Source organism: Uloborus diversus, chromosome 6 (genome assembly GCF_026930045.1).
Source record: "Uloborus diversus isolate 005 chromosome 6, Udiv.v.3.1, whole genome shotgun sequence".
Lineage (NCBI taxonomy): Eukaryota > Metazoa > Arthropoda > Arachnida > Araneae > Uloboridae > Uloborus > Uloborus diversus.
The window spans coordinates 117,139,901-117,152,627 of NC_072736.1; the positions used below are offsets into that span (position 1 = coordinate 117,139,901).

The window sequence follows — 12,727 nt, forward strand, 5'->3', positions numbered from 1 at the left end:
GACAAGCCAAAGCTCAAGAAAACAGGACAGTCGTTAGACACGACCTCGTAAAAAGGAAAAACATTTAGCAGAGCGTGGTTTCGATCCACGGACCTCTGGGTTATGGGCCCAGCACGCTTCCACTGCGCCACTCTGCTCATTGGACGTAGATTTGATGAAGGACTGAAATCTAACTTCATACATATTCTAATGTTTTAATCAGAAAATATTTACTTAGCTGAATTGTAATTCTAATTTAATGTTAGAAAAATCGAGAAAAGAGCAAAAATGCGCAAAAAAAATTGGACAAGCCAAAGCTCAAGAAAACAGGACAGTCGTTAGACACGACCTCGTAAAAAGGAAAAACATTTAGCAGAGCGTGGTTTCGATCCACGGACCTCTGGGTTATGGGCCCAGCACGCTTCCACTGCGCCACTCTGCTCACTGGACGTAGATTTGATGAAGGACTGAAATCTAACTTCATACATATTCTAATGTTTTAATCAGAAAATATTTACTTAGCTGAATTGTAATTCTAATTTAATGTTAGAAAAATCGAGAAAAGAGCAAAAATGCGCAAAAAAAATTGGACAAGCCAAAGCTCAAGAAAACAGGACAGTCGTTAGACACGACCTCGTAAAAAGGAAAAACATTTAGCAGAGCGTGGTTTCGATCCACGGACCTCTGGGTTATGGGCCCAGCACGCTTCCACTGCGCCACTCTGCTCATTGGACGTAGATTTGATGAAGGACTGAAATCTAACTTCATACATATTCTAATGTTTTAATCAGAAAATATTTACTTAGCTGAATTGTAATTCTAATTTAATGTTAGAAAAATCGAGAAAAGAGCAAAAATGCGCAAAAAAAATTGGACAAGCCAAAGCTCAAGAAAACAGGACAGTCGTTAGACACGACCTCGTAAAAAGGAAAAACATTTAGCAGAGCGTGGTTTCGATCCACGGACCTCTGGGTTATGGGCCCAGCACGCTTCCACTGCGCCACTCTGCTCATTGGACGTAGATTTGATGAAGGACTGAAATCTAACTTCATACATATTCTAATGTTTTAATCAGAAAATATTTACTTAGCTGAATTGTAATTCTAATTTAATGTTAGAAAAATCGAGAAAAGAGCAAAAATGCGCAAAAAAAATTGGACAAGCCAAAGCTCAAGAAAACAGGACAGTCGTTAGACACGACCTCGTAAAAAGGAAAAACATTTAGCAGAGCGTGGTTTCGATCCACGGACCTCTGGGTTATGGGCCCAGCACGCTTCCACTGCGCCACTCTGCTCATTGGACGTAGATTTGATGAAGGACTGAAATCTAACTTCATACATATTCTAATGTTTTAATCAGAAAATATTTACTTAGCTGAATTGTAATTCTAATTTAATGTTAGAAAAATCGAGAAAAGAGCAAAAATGCGCAAAAAAAATTGGACAAGCCAAAGCTCAAGAAAACAGGACAGTCGTTAGACACGACCTCGTAAAAAGGAAAAACATTTAGCAGAGCGTGGTTTCGATCCACGGACCTCTGGGTTATGGGCCCAGCACGCTTCCACTGCGCCACTCTGCTCATTGGACGTAGATTTGATGAAGGACTGAAATCTAACTTCATACATATTCTAATGTTTTAATCAGAAAATATTTACTTAGCTGAATTGTAATTCTAATTTAATGTTAGAAAAATCGAGAAAAGAGCAAAAATGCGCAAAAAAAATTGGACAAGCCAAAGCTCAAGAAAACAGGACAGTCGTTAGACACGACCTCGTAAAAAGGAAAAACATTTAGCAGAGCGTGGTTTCGATCCACGGACCTCTGGGTTATGGGCCCAGCACGCTTCCACTGCGCCACTCTGCTCACTGGACGTAGATTTGATGAAGGACTGAAATCTAACTTCATACATATTCTAATGTTTTAATCAGAAAATATTTACTTAGCTGAATTGTAATTCTAATTTAATGTTAGAAAAATCGAGAAAAGAGCAAAAATGCGCAAAAAAAATTGGACAAGCCAAAGCTCAAGAAAACAGGACAGTCGTTAGACACGACCTCGTAAAAAGGAAAAACATTTAGCAGAGCGTGGTTTCGATCCACGGACCTCTGGGTTATGGGCCCAGCACGCTTCCACTGCGCCACTCTGCTCATTGGACGTAGATTTGATGAAGGACTGAAATCTAACTTCATACATATTCTAATGTTTTAATCAGAAAATATTTACTTAGCTGAATTGTAATTCTAATTTAATGTTAGAAAAATCGAGAAAAGAGCAAAAATGCGCAAAAAAAATTGGACAAGCCAAAGCTCAAGAAAACAGGACAGTCGTTAGACACGACCTCGTAAAAAGGAAAAACATTTAGCAGAGCGTGGTTTCGATCCACGGACCTCTGGGTTATGGGCCCAGCACGCTTCCACTGCGCCACTCTGCTCATTGGACGTAGATTTGATGAAGGACTGAAATCTAACTTCATACATATTCTAATGTTTTAATCAGAAAATATTTACTTAGCTGAATTGTAATTCTAATTTAATGTTAGAAAAATCGAGAAAAGAGCAAAAATGCGCAAAAAAAATTGGACAAGCCAAAGCTCAAGAAAACAGGACAGTCGTTAGACACGACCTCGTAAAAAGGAAAAACATTTAGCAGAGCGTGGTTTCGATCCACGGACCTCTGGGTTATGGGCCCAGCACGCTTCCACTGCGCCACTCTGCTCATTGGACGTAGATTTGATGAAGGACTGAAATCTAACTTCATACATATTCTAATGTTTTAATCAGAAAATATTTACTTAGCTGAATTGTAATTCTAATTTAATGTTAGAAAAATCGAGAAAAGAGCAAAAATGCGCAAAAAAAATTGGACAAGCCAAAGCTCAAGAAAACAGGACAGTCGTTAGACACGACCTCGTAAAAAGGAAAAACATTTAGCAGAGCGTGGTTTCGATCCACGGACCTCTGGGTTATGGGCCCAGCACGCTTCCACTGCGCCACTCTGCTCACTGGACGTAGATTTGATGAAGGACTGAAATCTAACTTCATACATATTCTAATGTTTTAATCAGAAAATATTTACTTAGCTGAATTGTAATTCTAATTTAATGTTAGAAAAATCGAGAAAAGAGCAAAAATGCGCAAAAAAAATTGGACAAGCCAAAGCTCAAGAAAACAGGACAGTCGTTAGACACGACCTCGTAAAAAGGAAAAACATTTAGCAGAGCGTGGTTTCGATCCACGGACCTCTGGGTTATGGGCCCAGCACGCTTCCACTGCGCCACTCTGCTCATTGGACGTAGATTTGATGAAGGACTGAAATCTAACTTCATACATATTCTAATGTTTTAATCAGAAAATATTTACTTAGCTGAATTGTAATTCTAATTTAATGTTAGAAAAATCGAGAAAAGAGCAAAAATGCGCAAAAAAAATTGGACAAGCCAAAGCTCAAGAAAACAGGACAGTCGTTAGACACGACCTCGTAAAAAGGAAAAACATTTAGCAGAGCGTGGTTTCGATCCACGGACCTCTGGGTTATGGGCCCAGCACGCTTCCACTGCGCCACTCTGCTCATTGGACGTAGATTTGATGAAGGACTGAAATCTAACTTCATACATATTCTAATGTTTTAATCAGAAAATATTTACTTAGCTGAATTGTAATTCTAATTTAATGTTAGAAAAATCGAGAAAAGAGCAAAAATGCGCAAAAAAAATTGGACAAGCCAAAGCTCAAGAAAACAGGACAGTCGTTAGACACGACCTCGTAAAAAGGAAAAACATTTAGCAGAGCGTGGTTTCGATCCACGGACCTCTGGGTTATGGGCCCAGCACGCTTCCACTGCGCCACTCTGCTCACTGGACGTAGATTTGATGAAGGACTGAAATCTAACTTCATACATATTCTAATGTTTTAATCAGAAAATATTTACTTAGCTGAATTGTAATTCTAATTTAATGTTAGAAAAATCGAGAAAAGAGCAAAAATGCGCAAAAAAAATTGGACAAGCCAAAGCTCAAGAAAACAGGACAGTCGTTAGACACGACCTCGTAAAAAGGAAAAACATTTAGCAGAGCGTGGTTTCGATCCACGGACCTCTGGGTTATGGGCCCAGCACGCTTCCACTGCGCCACTCTGCTCATTGGACGTAGATTTGATGAAGGACTGAAATCTAACTTCATACATATTCTAATGTTTTAATCAGAAAATATTTACTTAGCTGAATTGTAATTCTAATTTAATGTTAGAAAAATCGAGAAAAGAGCAAAAATGCGCAAAAAAAATTGGACAAGCCAAAGCTCAAGAAAACAGGACAGTCGTTAGACACGACCTCGTAAAAAGGAAAAACATTTAGCAGAGCGTGGTTTCGATCCACGGACCTCTGGGTTATGGGCCCAGCACGCTTCCACTGCGCCACTCTGCTCATTGGACGTAGATTTGATGAAGGACTGAAATCTAACTTCATACATATTCTAATGTTTTAATCAGAAAATATTTACTTAGCTGAATTGTAATTCTAATTTAATGTTAGAAAAATCGAGAAAAGAGCAAAAATGCGCAAAAAAAATTGGACAAGCCAAAGCTCAAGAAAACAGGACAGTCGTTAGACACGACCTCGTAAAAAGGAAAAACATTTAGCAGAGCGTGGTTTCGATCCACGGACCTCTGGGTTATGGGCCCAGCACGCTTCCACTGCGCCACTCTGCTCATTGGACGTAGATTTGATGAAGGACTGAAATCTAACTTCATACATATTCTAATGTTTTAATCAGAAAATATTTACTTAGCTGAATTGTAATTCTAATTTAATGTTAGAAAAATCGAGAAAAGAGCAAAAATGCGCAAAAAAAATTGGACAAGCCAAAGCTCAAGAAAACAGGACAGTCGTTAGACACGACCTCGTAAAAAGGAAAAACATTTAGCAGAGCGTGGTTTCGATCCACGGACCTCTGGGTTATGGGCCCAGCACGCTTCCACTGCGCCACTCTGCTCACTGGACGTAGATTTGATGAAGGACTGAAATCTAACTTCATACATATTCTAATGTTTTAATCAGAAAATATTTACTTAGCTGAATTGTAATTCTAATTTAATGTTAGAAAAATCGAGAAAAGAGCAAAAATGCGCAAAAAAAATTGGACAAGCCAAAGCTCAAGAAAACAGGACAGTCGTTAGACACGACCTCGTAAAAAGGAAAAACATTTAGCAGAGCGTGGTTTCGATCCACGGACCTCTGGGTTATGGGCCCAGCACGCTTCCACTGCGCCACTCTGCTCATTGGACGTAGATTTGATGAAGGACTGAAATCTAACTTCATACATATTCTAATGTTTTAATCAGAAAATATTTACTTAGCTGAATTGTAATTCTAATTTAATGTTAGAAAAATCGAAAAATCGAGAAAAGAGCAAAAATGCGCAAAAAAAATTGGACAAGCCAAAGCTCAAGAAAACAGGACAGTCGTTAGACACGACCTCGTAAAAAGGAAAAACATTTAGCAGAGCGTGGTTTCGATCCACGGACCTCTGGGTTATGGGCCCAGCACGCTTCCACTGCGCCACTCTGCTCATTGGACGTAGATTTGATGAAGGACTGAAATCTAACTTCATACATATTCTAATGTTTTAATCAGAAAATATTTACTTAGCTGAATTGTAATTCTAATTTAATGTTAGAAAAATCGAGAAAAGAGCAAAAATGCGCAAAAAAAATTGGACAAGCCAAAGCTCAAGAAAACAGGACAGTCGTTAGACACGACCTCGTAAAAAGGAAAAACATTTAGCAGAGCGTGGTTTCGATCCACGGACCTCTGGGTTATGGGCCCAGCACGCTTCCACTGCGCCACTCTGCTCACTGGACGTAGATTTGATGAAGGACTGAAATCTAACTTCATACATATTCTAATGTTTTAATCAGAAAATATTTACTTAGCTGAATTGTAATTCTAATTTAATGTTAGAAAAATCGAGAAAAGAGCAAAAATGCGCAAAAAAAATTGGACAAGCCAAAGCTCAAGAAAACAGGACAGTCGTTAGACACGACCTCGTAAAAAGGAAAAACATTTAGCAGAGCGTGGTTTCGATCCACGGACCTCTGGGTTATGGGCCCAGCACGCTTCCACTGCGCCACTCTGCTCATTGGACGTAGATTTGATGAAGGACTGAAATCTAACTTCATACATATTCTAATGTTTTAATCAGAAAATATTTACTTAGCTGAATTGTAATTCTAATTTAATGTTAGAAAAATCGAGAAAAGAGCAAAAATGCGCAAAAAAAATTGGACAAGCCAAAGCTCAAGAAAACAGGACAGTCGTTAGACACGACCTCGTAAAAAGGAAAAACATTTAGCAGAGCGTGGTTTCGATCCACGGACCTCTGGGTTATGGGCCCAGCACGCTTCCACTGCGCCACTCTGCTCATTGGACGTAGATTTGATGAAGGACTGAAATCTAACTTCATACATATTCTAATGTTTTAATCAGAAAATATTTACTTAGCTGAATTGTAATTCTAATTTAATGTTAGAAAAATCGAGAAAAGAGCAAAAATGCGCAAAAAAAATTGGACAAGCCAAAGCTCAAGAAAACAGGACAGTCGTTAGACACGACCTCGTAAAAAGGAAAAACATTTAGCAGAGCGTGGTTTCGATCCACGGACCTCTGGGTTATGGGCCCAGCACGCTTCCACTGCGCCACTCTGCTCATTGGACGTAGATTTGATGAAGGACTGAAATCTAACTTCATACATATTCTAATGTTTTAATCAGAAAATATTTACTTAGCTGAATTGTAATTCTAATTTAATGTTAGAAAAATCGAGAAAAGAGCAAAAATGCGCAAAAAAAATTGGACAAGCCAAAGCTCAAGAAAACAGGACAGTCGTTAGACACGACCTCGTAAAAAGGAAAAACATTTAGCAGAGCGTGGTTTCGATCCACGGACCTCTGGGTTATGGGCCCAGCACGCTTCCACTGCGCCACTCTGCTCACTGGACGTAGATTTGATGAAGGACTGAAATCTAACTTCATACATATTCTAATGTTTTAATCAGAAAATATTTACTTAGCTGAATTGTAATTCTAATTTAATGTTAGAAAAATCGAGAAAAGAGCAAAAATGCGCAAAAAAAATTGGACAAGCCAAAGCTCAAGAAAACAGGACAGTCGTTAGACACGACCTCGTAAAAAGGAAAAACATTTAGCAGAGCGTGGTTTCGATCCACGGACCTCTGGGTTATGGGCCCAGCACGCTTCCACTGCGCCACTCTGCTCATTGGACGTAGATTTGATGAAGGACTGAAATCTAACTTCATACATATTCTAATGTTTTAATCAGAAAATATTTACTTAGCTGAATTGTAATTCTAATTTAATGTTAGAAAAATCGAGAAAAGAGCAAAAATGCGCAAAAAAAATTGGACAAGCCAAAGCTCAAGAAAACAGGACAGTCGTTAGACACGACCTCGTAAAAAGGAAAAACATTTAGCAGAGCGTGGTTTCGATCCACGGACCTCTGGGTTATGGGCCCAGCACGCTTCCACTGCGCCACTCTGCTCACTGGACGTAGATTTGATGAAGGACTGAAATCTAACTTCATACATATTCTAATGTTTTAATCAGAAAATATTTACTTAGCTGAATTGTAATTCTAATTTAATGTTAGAAAAATCGAGAAAAGAGCAAAAATGCGCAAAAAAAATTGGACAAGCCAAAGCTCAAGAAAACAGGACAGTCGTTAGACACGACCTCGTAAAAAGGAAAAACATTTAGCAGAGCGTGGTTTCGATCCACGGACCTCTGGGTTATGGGCCCAGCACGCTTCCACTGCGCCACTCTGCTCATTGGACGTAGATTTGATGAAGGACTGAAATCTAACTTCATACATATTCTAATGTTTTAATCAGAAAATATTTACTTAGCTGAATTGTAATTCTAATTTAATGTTAGAAAAATCGAGAAAAGAGCAAAAATGCGCAAAAAAAATTGGACAAGCCAAAGCTCAAGAAAACAGGACAGTCGTTAGACACGACCTCGTAAAAAGGAAAAACATTTAGCAGAGCGTGGTTTCGATCCACGGACCTCTGGGTTATGGGCCCAGCACGCTTCCACTGCGCCACTCTGCTCATTGGACGTAGATTTGATGAAGGACTGAAATCTAACTTCATACATATTCTAATGTTTTAATCAGAAAATATTTACTTAGCTGAATTGTAATTCTAATTTAATGTTAGAAAAATCGAGAAAAGAGCAAAAATGCGCAAAAAAAATTGGACAAGCCAAAGCTCAAGAAAACAGGACAGTCGTTAGACACGACCTCGTAAAAAGGAAAAACATTTAGCAGAGCGTGGTTTCGATCCACGGACCTCTGGGTTATGGGCCCAGCACGCTTCCACTGCGCCACTCTGCTCACTGGACGTAGATTTGATGAAGGACTGAAATCTAACTTCATACATATTCTAATGTTTTAATCAGAAAATATTTACTTAGCTGAATTGTAATTCTAATTTAATGTTAGAAAAATCGAGAAAAGAGCAAAAATGCGCAAAAAAAATTGGACAAGCCAAAGCTCAAGAAAACAGGACAGTCGTTAGACACGACCTCGTAAAAAGGAAAAACATTTAGCAGAGCGTGGTTTCGATCCACGGACCTCTGGGTTATGGGCCCAGCACGCTTCCACTGCGCCACTCTGCTCATTGGACGTAGATTTGATGAAGGACTGAAATCTAACTTCATACATATTCTAATGTTTTAATCAGAAAATATTTACTTAGCTGAATTGTAATTCTAATTTAATGTTAGAAAAATCGAGAAAAGAGCAAAAATGCGCAAAAAAAATTGGACAAGCCAAAGCTCAAGAAAACAGGACAGTCGTTAGACACGACCTCGTAAAAAGGAAAAACATTTAGCAGAGCGTGGTTTCGATCCACGGACCTCTGGGTTATGGGCCCAGCACGCTTCCACTGCGCCACTCTGCTCATTGGACGTAGATTTGATGAAGGACTGAAATCTAACTTCATACATATTCTAATGTTTTAATCAGAAAATATTTACTTAGCTGAATTGTAATTCTAATTTAATGTTAGAAAAATCGAGAAAAGAGCAAAAATGCGCAAAAAAAATTGGACAAGCCAAAGCTCAAGAAAACAGGACAGTCGTTAGACACGACCTCGTAAAAAGGAAAAACATTTAGCAGAGCGTGGTTTCGATCCACGGACCTCTGGGTTATGGGCCCAGCACGCTTCCACTGCGCCACTCTGCTCACTGGACGTAGATTTGATGAAGGACTGAAATCTAACTTCATACATATTCTAATGTTTTAATCAGAAAATATTTACTTAGCTGAATTGTAATTCTAATTTAATGTTAGAAAAATCGAGAAAAGAGCAAAAATGCGCAAAAAAAATTGGACAAGCCAAAGCTCAAGAAAACAGGACAGTCGTTAGACACGACCTCGTAAAAAGGAAAAACATTTAGCAGAGCGTGGTTTCGATCCACGGACCTCTGGGTTATGGGCCCAGCACGCTTCCACTGCGCCACTCTGCTCATTGGACGTAGATTTGATGAAGGACTGAAATCTAACTTCATACATATTCTAATGTTTTAATCAGAAAATATTTACTTAGCTGAATTGTAATTCTAATTTAATGTTAGAAAAATCGAGAAAAGAGCAAAAATGCGCAAAAAAAATTGGACAAGCCAAAGCTCAAGAAAACAGGACAGTCGTTAGACACGACCTCGTAAAAAGGAAAAACATTTAGCAGAGCGTGGTTTCGATCCACGGACCTCTGGGTTATGGGCCCAGCACGCTTCCACTGCGCCACTCTGCTCATTGGACGTAGATTTGATGAAGGACTGAAATCTAACTTCATACATATTCTAATGTTTTAATCAGAAAATATTTACTTAGCTGAATTGTAATTCTAATTTAATGTTAGAAAAATCGAGAAAAGAGCAAAAATGCGCAAAAAAAATTGGACAAGCCAAAGCTCAAGAAAACAGGACAGTCGTTAGACACGACCTCGTAAAAAGGAAAAACATTTAGCAGAGCGTGGTTTCGATCCACGGACCTCTGGGTTATGGGCCCAGCACGCTTCCACTGCGCCACTCTGCTCATTGGACGTAGATTTGATGAAGGACTGAAATCTAACTTCATACATATTCTAATGTTTTAATCAGAAAATATTTACTTAGCTGAATTGTAATTCTAATTTAATGTTAGAAAAATCGAGAAAAGAGCAAAAATGCGCAAAAAAAATTGGACAAGCCAAAGCTCAAGAAAACAGGACAGTCGTTAGACACGACCTCGTAAAAAGGAAAAACATTTAGCAGAGCGTGGTTTCGATCCACGGACCTCTGGGTTATGGGCCCAGCACGCTTCCACTGCGCCACTCTGCTCACTGGACGTAGATTTGATGAAGGACTGAAATCTAACTTCATACATATTCTAATGTTTTAATCAGAAAATATTTACTTAGCTGAATTGTAATTCTAATTTAATGTTAGAAAAATCGAGAAAAGAGCAAAAATGCGCAAAAAAAATTGGACAAGCCAAAGCTCAAGAAAACAGGACAGTCGTTAGACACGACCTCGTAAAAAGGAAAAACATTTAGCAGAGCGTGGTTTCGATCCACGGACCTCTGGGTTATGGGCCCAGCACGCTTCCACTGCGCCACTCTGCTCATTGGACGTAGATTTGATGAAGGACTGAAATCTAACTTCATACATATTCTAATGTTTTAATCAGAAAATATTTACTTAGCTGAATTGTAATTCTAATTTAATGTTAGAAAAATCGAGAAAAGAGCAAAAATGCGCAAAAAAAATTGGACAAGCCAAAGCTCAAGAAAACAGGACAGTCGTTAGACACGACCTCGTAAAAAGGAAAAACATTTAGCAGAGCGTGGTTTCGATCCACGGACCTCTGGGTTATGGGCCCAGCACGCTTCCACTGCGCCACTCTGCTCATTGGACGTAGATTTGATGAAGGACTGAAATCTAACTTCATACATATTCTAATGTTTTAATCAGAAAATATTTACTTAGCTGAATTGTAATTCTAATTTAATGTTAGAAAAATCGAGAAAAGAGCAAAAATGCGCAAAAAAAATTGGACAAGCCAAAGCTCAAGAAAACAGGACAGTCGTTAGACACGACCTCGTAAAAAGGAAAAACATTTAGCAGAGCGTGGTTTCGATCCACGGACCTCTGGGTTATGGGCCCAGCACGCTTCCACTGCGCCACTCTGCTCACTGGACGTAGATTTGATGAAGGACTGAAATCTAACTTCATACATATTCTAATGTTTTAATCAGAAAATATTTACTTAGCTGAATTGTAATTCTAATTTAATGTTAGAAAAATCGAGAAAAGAGCAAAAATGCGCAAAAAAAATTGGACAAGCCAAAGCTCAAGAAAACAGGACAGTCGTTAGACACGACCTCGTAAAAAGGAAAAACATTTAGCAGAGCGTGGTTTCGATCCACGGACCTCTGGGTTATGGGCCCAGCACGCTTCCACTGCGCCACTCTGCTCATTGGACGTAGATTTGATGAAGGACTGAAATCTAACTTCATACATATTCTAATGTTTTAATCAGAAAATATTTACTTAGCTGAATTGTAATTCTAATTTAATGTTAGAAAAATCGAGAAAAGAGCAAAAATGCGCAAAAAAAATTGGACAAGCCAAAGCTCAAGAAAACAGGACAGTCGTTAGACACGACCTCGTAAAAAGGAAAAACATTTAGCAGAGCGTGGTTTCGATCCACGGACCTCTGGGTTATGGGCCCAGCACGCTTCCACTGCGCCACTCTGCTCATTGGACGTAGATTTGATGAAGGACTGAAATCTAACTTCATACATATTCTAATGTTTTAATCAGAAAATATTTACTTAGCTGAATTGTAATTCTAATTTAATGTTAGAAAAATCGAGAAAAGAGCAAAAATGCGCAAAAAAAATTGGACAAGCCAAAGCTCAAGAAAACAGGACAGTCGTTAGACACGACCTCGTAAAAAGGAAAAACATTTAGCAGAGCGTGGTTTCGATCCACGGACCTCTGGGTTATGGGCCCAGCACGCTTCCACTGCGCCACTCTGCTCATTGGACGTAGATTTGATGAAGGACTGAAATCTAACTTCATACATATTCTAATGTTTTAATCAGAAAATATTTACTTAGCTGAATTGTAATTCTAATTTAATGTTAGAAAAATCGAGAAAAGAGCAAAAATGCGCAAAAAAAATTGGACAAGCCAAAGCTCAAGAAAACAGGACAGTCGTTAGACACGACCTCGTAAAAAGGAAAAACATTTAGCAGAGCGTGGTTTCGATCCACGGACCTCTGGGTTATGGGCCCAGCACGCTTCCACTGCGCCACTCTGCTCATTGGACGTAGATTTGATGAAGGACTGAAATCTAACTTCATACATATTCTAATGTTTTAATCAGAAAATATTTACTTAGCTGAATTGTAATTCTAATTTAATGTTAGAAAAATCGAGAAAAGAGCAAAAATGCGCAAAAAAAATTGGACAAGCCAAAGCTCAAGAAAACAGGACAGTCGTTAGACACGACCTCGTAAAAAGGAAAAACATTTAGCAGAGCGTGGTTTCGATCCACGGACCTCTGGGTTATGGGCCCAGCACGCTTCCACTGCGCCACTCTGCTCATTGGACGTAGATTTGATGAAGGACTGAAATCTAACTTCATACATATTCTAATGTTTTAATCAGAAAATATTTACTTAGCTGAAT

At 38.9% G+C, this 12,727-nt stretch overlaps 45 non-coding genes across 45 annotated transcripts; all 45 read right to left on the bottom strand.

Annotated features, from left to right (window-relative positions):
- Positions 1–65: 65 nt before the first annotated feature.
- On the bottom strand, positions 66–137 carry Trnam-cau (transfer RNA methionine (anticodon CAU)). The gene has a single exon. It is a non-coding gene; the product is annotated as a tRNA-Met (tRNA).
- Positions 138–349: 212 nt separating this feature from the next.
- Positions 350–421, bottom strand: Trnam-cau (transfer RNA methionine (anticodon CAU)). The gene has a single exon. It is a non-coding gene; the product is annotated as a tRNA-Met (tRNA).
- A 212-nt stretch (positions 422–633) lies between these two features.
- Positions 634–705, bottom strand: Trnam-cau (transfer RNA methionine (anticodon CAU)). The gene has a single exon. It is a non-coding gene; the product is annotated as a tRNA-Met (tRNA).
- Positions 706–917: 212 nt separating this feature from the next.
- Positions 918–989, bottom strand: Trnam-cau (transfer RNA methionine (anticodon CAU)). The gene has a single exon. It is a non-coding gene; the product is annotated as a tRNA-Met (tRNA).
- A 212-nt stretch (positions 990–1,201) lies between these two features.
- Trnam-cau (transfer RNA methionine (anticodon CAU)) lies at positions 1,202–1,273 on the bottom strand. The gene has a single exon. It is a non-coding gene; the product is annotated as a tRNA-Met (tRNA).
- Positions 1,274–1,485: 212 nt separating this feature from the next.
- On the bottom strand, positions 1,486–1,557 carry Trnam-cau (transfer RNA methionine (anticodon CAU)). The gene has a single exon. It is a non-coding gene; the product is annotated as a tRNA-Met (tRNA).
- A 212-nt stretch (positions 1,558–1,769) lies between these two features.
- Positions 1,770–1,841, bottom strand: Trnam-cau (transfer RNA methionine (anticodon CAU)). The gene has a single exon. It is a non-coding gene; the product is annotated as a tRNA-Met (tRNA).
- A 212-nt stretch (positions 1,842–2,053) lies between these two features.
- Positions 2,054–2,125, bottom strand: Trnam-cau (transfer RNA methionine (anticodon CAU)). The gene has a single exon. It is a non-coding gene; the product is annotated as a tRNA-Met (tRNA).
- Positions 2,126–2,337: 212 nt separating this feature from the next.
- Positions 2,338–2,409, bottom strand: Trnam-cau (transfer RNA methionine (anticodon CAU)). Its single transcript has one exon. It is a non-coding gene; the product is annotated as a tRNA-Met (tRNA).
- Positions 2,410–2,621: 212 nt separating this feature from the next.
- On the bottom strand, positions 2,622–2,693 carry Trnam-cau (transfer RNA methionine (anticodon CAU)). Its single transcript has one exon. It is a non-coding gene; the product is annotated as a tRNA-Met (tRNA).
- Positions 2,694–2,905: 212 nt separating this feature from the next.
- On the bottom strand, positions 2,906–2,977 carry Trnam-cau (transfer RNA methionine (anticodon CAU)). The gene has a single exon. It is a non-coding gene; the product is annotated as a tRNA-Met (tRNA).
- A 212-nt stretch (positions 2,978–3,189) lies between these two features.
- Trnam-cau (transfer RNA methionine (anticodon CAU)) lies at positions 3,190–3,261 on the bottom strand. Its single transcript has one exon. It is a non-coding gene; the product is annotated as a tRNA-Met (tRNA).
- Positions 3,262–3,473: 212 nt separating this feature from the next.
- Trnam-cau (transfer RNA methionine (anticodon CAU)) lies at positions 3,474–3,545 on the bottom strand. The gene has a single exon. It is a non-coding gene; the product is annotated as a tRNA-Met (tRNA).
- A 212-nt stretch (positions 3,546–3,757) lies between these two features.
- Positions 3,758–3,829, bottom strand: Trnam-cau (transfer RNA methionine (anticodon CAU)). The gene has a single exon. It is a non-coding gene; the product is annotated as a tRNA-Met (tRNA).
- A 212-nt stretch (positions 3,830–4,041) lies between these two features.
- Positions 4,042–4,113, bottom strand: Trnam-cau (transfer RNA methionine (anticodon CAU)). Its single transcript has one exon. It is a non-coding gene; the product is annotated as a tRNA-Met (tRNA).
- A 212-nt stretch (positions 4,114–4,325) lies between these two features.
- Positions 4,326–4,397, bottom strand: Trnam-cau (transfer RNA methionine (anticodon CAU)). The gene has a single exon. It is a non-coding gene; the product is annotated as a tRNA-Met (tRNA).
- A 212-nt stretch (positions 4,398–4,609) lies between these two features.
- Trnam-cau (transfer RNA methionine (anticodon CAU)) lies at positions 4,610–4,681 on the bottom strand. The gene has a single exon. It is a non-coding gene; the product is annotated as a tRNA-Met (tRNA).
- Positions 4,682–4,893: 212 nt separating this feature from the next.
- Positions 4,894–4,965, bottom strand: Trnam-cau (transfer RNA methionine (anticodon CAU)). The gene has a single exon. It is a non-coding gene; the product is annotated as a tRNA-Met (tRNA).
- Positions 4,966–5,177: 212 nt separating this feature from the next.
- Trnam-cau (transfer RNA methionine (anticodon CAU)) lies at positions 5,178–5,249 on the bottom strand. The gene has a single exon. It is a non-coding gene; the product is annotated as a tRNA-Met (tRNA).
- A 220-nt stretch (positions 5,250–5,469) lies between these two features.
- On the bottom strand, positions 5,470–5,541 carry Trnam-cau (transfer RNA methionine (anticodon CAU)). The gene has a single exon. It is a non-coding gene; the product is annotated as a tRNA-Met (tRNA).
- A 212-nt stretch (positions 5,542–5,753) lies between these two features.
- Trnam-cau (transfer RNA methionine (anticodon CAU)) lies at positions 5,754–5,825 on the bottom strand. Its single transcript has one exon. It is a non-coding gene; the product is annotated as a tRNA-Met (tRNA).
- Positions 5,826–6,037: 212 nt separating this feature from the next.
- Positions 6,038–6,109, bottom strand: Trnam-cau (transfer RNA methionine (anticodon CAU)). The gene has a single exon. It is a non-coding gene; the product is annotated as a tRNA-Met (tRNA).
- A 212-nt stretch (positions 6,110–6,321) lies between these two features.
- Positions 6,322–6,393, bottom strand: Trnam-cau (transfer RNA methionine (anticodon CAU)). The gene has a single exon. It is a non-coding gene; the product is annotated as a tRNA-Met (tRNA).
- A 212-nt stretch (positions 6,394–6,605) lies between these two features.
- Trnam-cau (transfer RNA methionine (anticodon CAU)) lies at positions 6,606–6,677 on the bottom strand. Its single transcript has one exon. It is a non-coding gene; the product is annotated as a tRNA-Met (tRNA).
- A 212-nt stretch (positions 6,678–6,889) lies between these two features.
- Trnam-cau (transfer RNA methionine (anticodon CAU)) lies at positions 6,890–6,961 on the bottom strand. The gene has a single exon. It is a non-coding gene; the product is annotated as a tRNA-Met (tRNA).
- Positions 6,962–7,173: 212 nt separating this feature from the next.
- On the bottom strand, positions 7,174–7,245 carry Trnam-cau (transfer RNA methionine (anticodon CAU)). The gene has a single exon. It is a non-coding gene; the product is annotated as a tRNA-Met (tRNA).
- Positions 7,246–7,457: 212 nt separating this feature from the next.
- Positions 7,458–7,529, bottom strand: Trnam-cau (transfer RNA methionine (anticodon CAU)). Its single transcript has one exon. It is a non-coding gene; the product is annotated as a tRNA-Met (tRNA).
- Positions 7,530–7,741: 212 nt separating this feature from the next.
- On the bottom strand, positions 7,742–7,813 carry Trnam-cau (transfer RNA methionine (anticodon CAU)). The gene has a single exon. It is a non-coding gene; the product is annotated as a tRNA-Met (tRNA).
- Positions 7,814–8,025: 212 nt separating this feature from the next.
- Positions 8,026–8,097, bottom strand: Trnam-cau (transfer RNA methionine (anticodon CAU)). Its single transcript has one exon. It is a non-coding gene; the product is annotated as a tRNA-Met (tRNA).
- Positions 8,098–8,309: 212 nt separating this feature from the next.
- On the bottom strand, positions 8,310–8,381 carry Trnam-cau (transfer RNA methionine (anticodon CAU)). The gene has a single exon. It is a non-coding gene; the product is annotated as a tRNA-Met (tRNA).
- A 212-nt stretch (positions 8,382–8,593) lies between these two features.
- On the bottom strand, positions 8,594–8,665 carry Trnam-cau (transfer RNA methionine (anticodon CAU)). Its single transcript has one exon. It is a non-coding gene; the product is annotated as a tRNA-Met (tRNA).
- Positions 8,666–8,877: 212 nt separating this feature from the next.
- Trnam-cau (transfer RNA methionine (anticodon CAU)) lies at positions 8,878–8,949 on the bottom strand. Its single transcript has one exon. It is a non-coding gene; the product is annotated as a tRNA-Met (tRNA).
- A 212-nt stretch (positions 8,950–9,161) lies between these two features.
- Trnam-cau (transfer RNA methionine (anticodon CAU)) lies at positions 9,162–9,233 on the bottom strand. Its single transcript has one exon. It is a non-coding gene; the product is annotated as a tRNA-Met (tRNA).
- Positions 9,234–9,445: 212 nt separating this feature from the next.
- Positions 9,446–9,517, bottom strand: Trnam-cau (transfer RNA methionine (anticodon CAU)). The gene has a single exon. It is a non-coding gene; the product is annotated as a tRNA-Met (tRNA).
- Positions 9,518–9,729: 212 nt separating this feature from the next.
- Positions 9,730–9,801, bottom strand: Trnam-cau (transfer RNA methionine (anticodon CAU)). Its single transcript has one exon. It is a non-coding gene; the product is annotated as a tRNA-Met (tRNA).
- Positions 9,802–10,013: 212 nt separating this feature from the next.
- On the bottom strand, positions 10,014–10,085 carry Trnam-cau (transfer RNA methionine (anticodon CAU)). The gene has a single exon. It is a non-coding gene; the product is annotated as a tRNA-Met (tRNA).
- Positions 10,086–10,297: 212 nt separating this feature from the next.
- On the bottom strand, positions 10,298–10,369 carry Trnam-cau (transfer RNA methionine (anticodon CAU)). Its single transcript has one exon. It is a non-coding gene; the product is annotated as a tRNA-Met (tRNA).
- A 212-nt stretch (positions 10,370–10,581) lies between these two features.
- Trnam-cau (transfer RNA methionine (anticodon CAU)) lies at positions 10,582–10,653 on the bottom strand. The gene has a single exon. It is a non-coding gene; the product is annotated as a tRNA-Met (tRNA).
- A 212-nt stretch (positions 10,654–10,865) lies between these two features.
- Positions 10,866–10,937, bottom strand: Trnam-cau (transfer RNA methionine (anticodon CAU)). The gene has a single exon. It is a non-coding gene; the product is annotated as a tRNA-Met (tRNA).
- A 212-nt stretch (positions 10,938–11,149) lies between these two features.
- Trnam-cau (transfer RNA methionine (anticodon CAU)) lies at positions 11,150–11,221 on the bottom strand. Its single transcript has one exon. It is a non-coding gene; the product is annotated as a tRNA-Met (tRNA).
- Positions 11,222–11,433: 212 nt separating this feature from the next.
- Trnam-cau (transfer RNA methionine (anticodon CAU)) lies at positions 11,434–11,505 on the bottom strand. Its single transcript has one exon. It is a non-coding gene; the product is annotated as a tRNA-Met (tRNA).
- Positions 11,506–11,717: 212 nt separating this feature from the next.
- Trnam-cau (transfer RNA methionine (anticodon CAU)) lies at positions 11,718–11,789 on the bottom strand. Its single transcript has one exon. It is a non-coding gene; the product is annotated as a tRNA-Met (tRNA).
- Positions 11,790–12,001: 212 nt separating this feature from the next.
- Positions 12,002–12,073, bottom strand: Trnam-cau (transfer RNA methionine (anticodon CAU)). The gene has a single exon. It is a non-coding gene; the product is annotated as a tRNA-Met (tRNA).
- Positions 12,074–12,285: 212 nt separating this feature from the next.
- Positions 12,286–12,357, bottom strand: Trnam-cau (transfer RNA methionine (anticodon CAU)). The gene has a single exon. It is a non-coding gene; the product is annotated as a tRNA-Met (tRNA).
- Positions 12,358–12,569: 212 nt separating this feature from the next.
- Trnam-cau (transfer RNA methionine (anticodon CAU)) lies at positions 12,570–12,641 on the bottom strand. Its single transcript has one exon. It is a non-coding gene; the product is annotated as a tRNA-Met (tRNA).
- Positions 12,642–12,727: the final 86 nt, after the last annotated feature.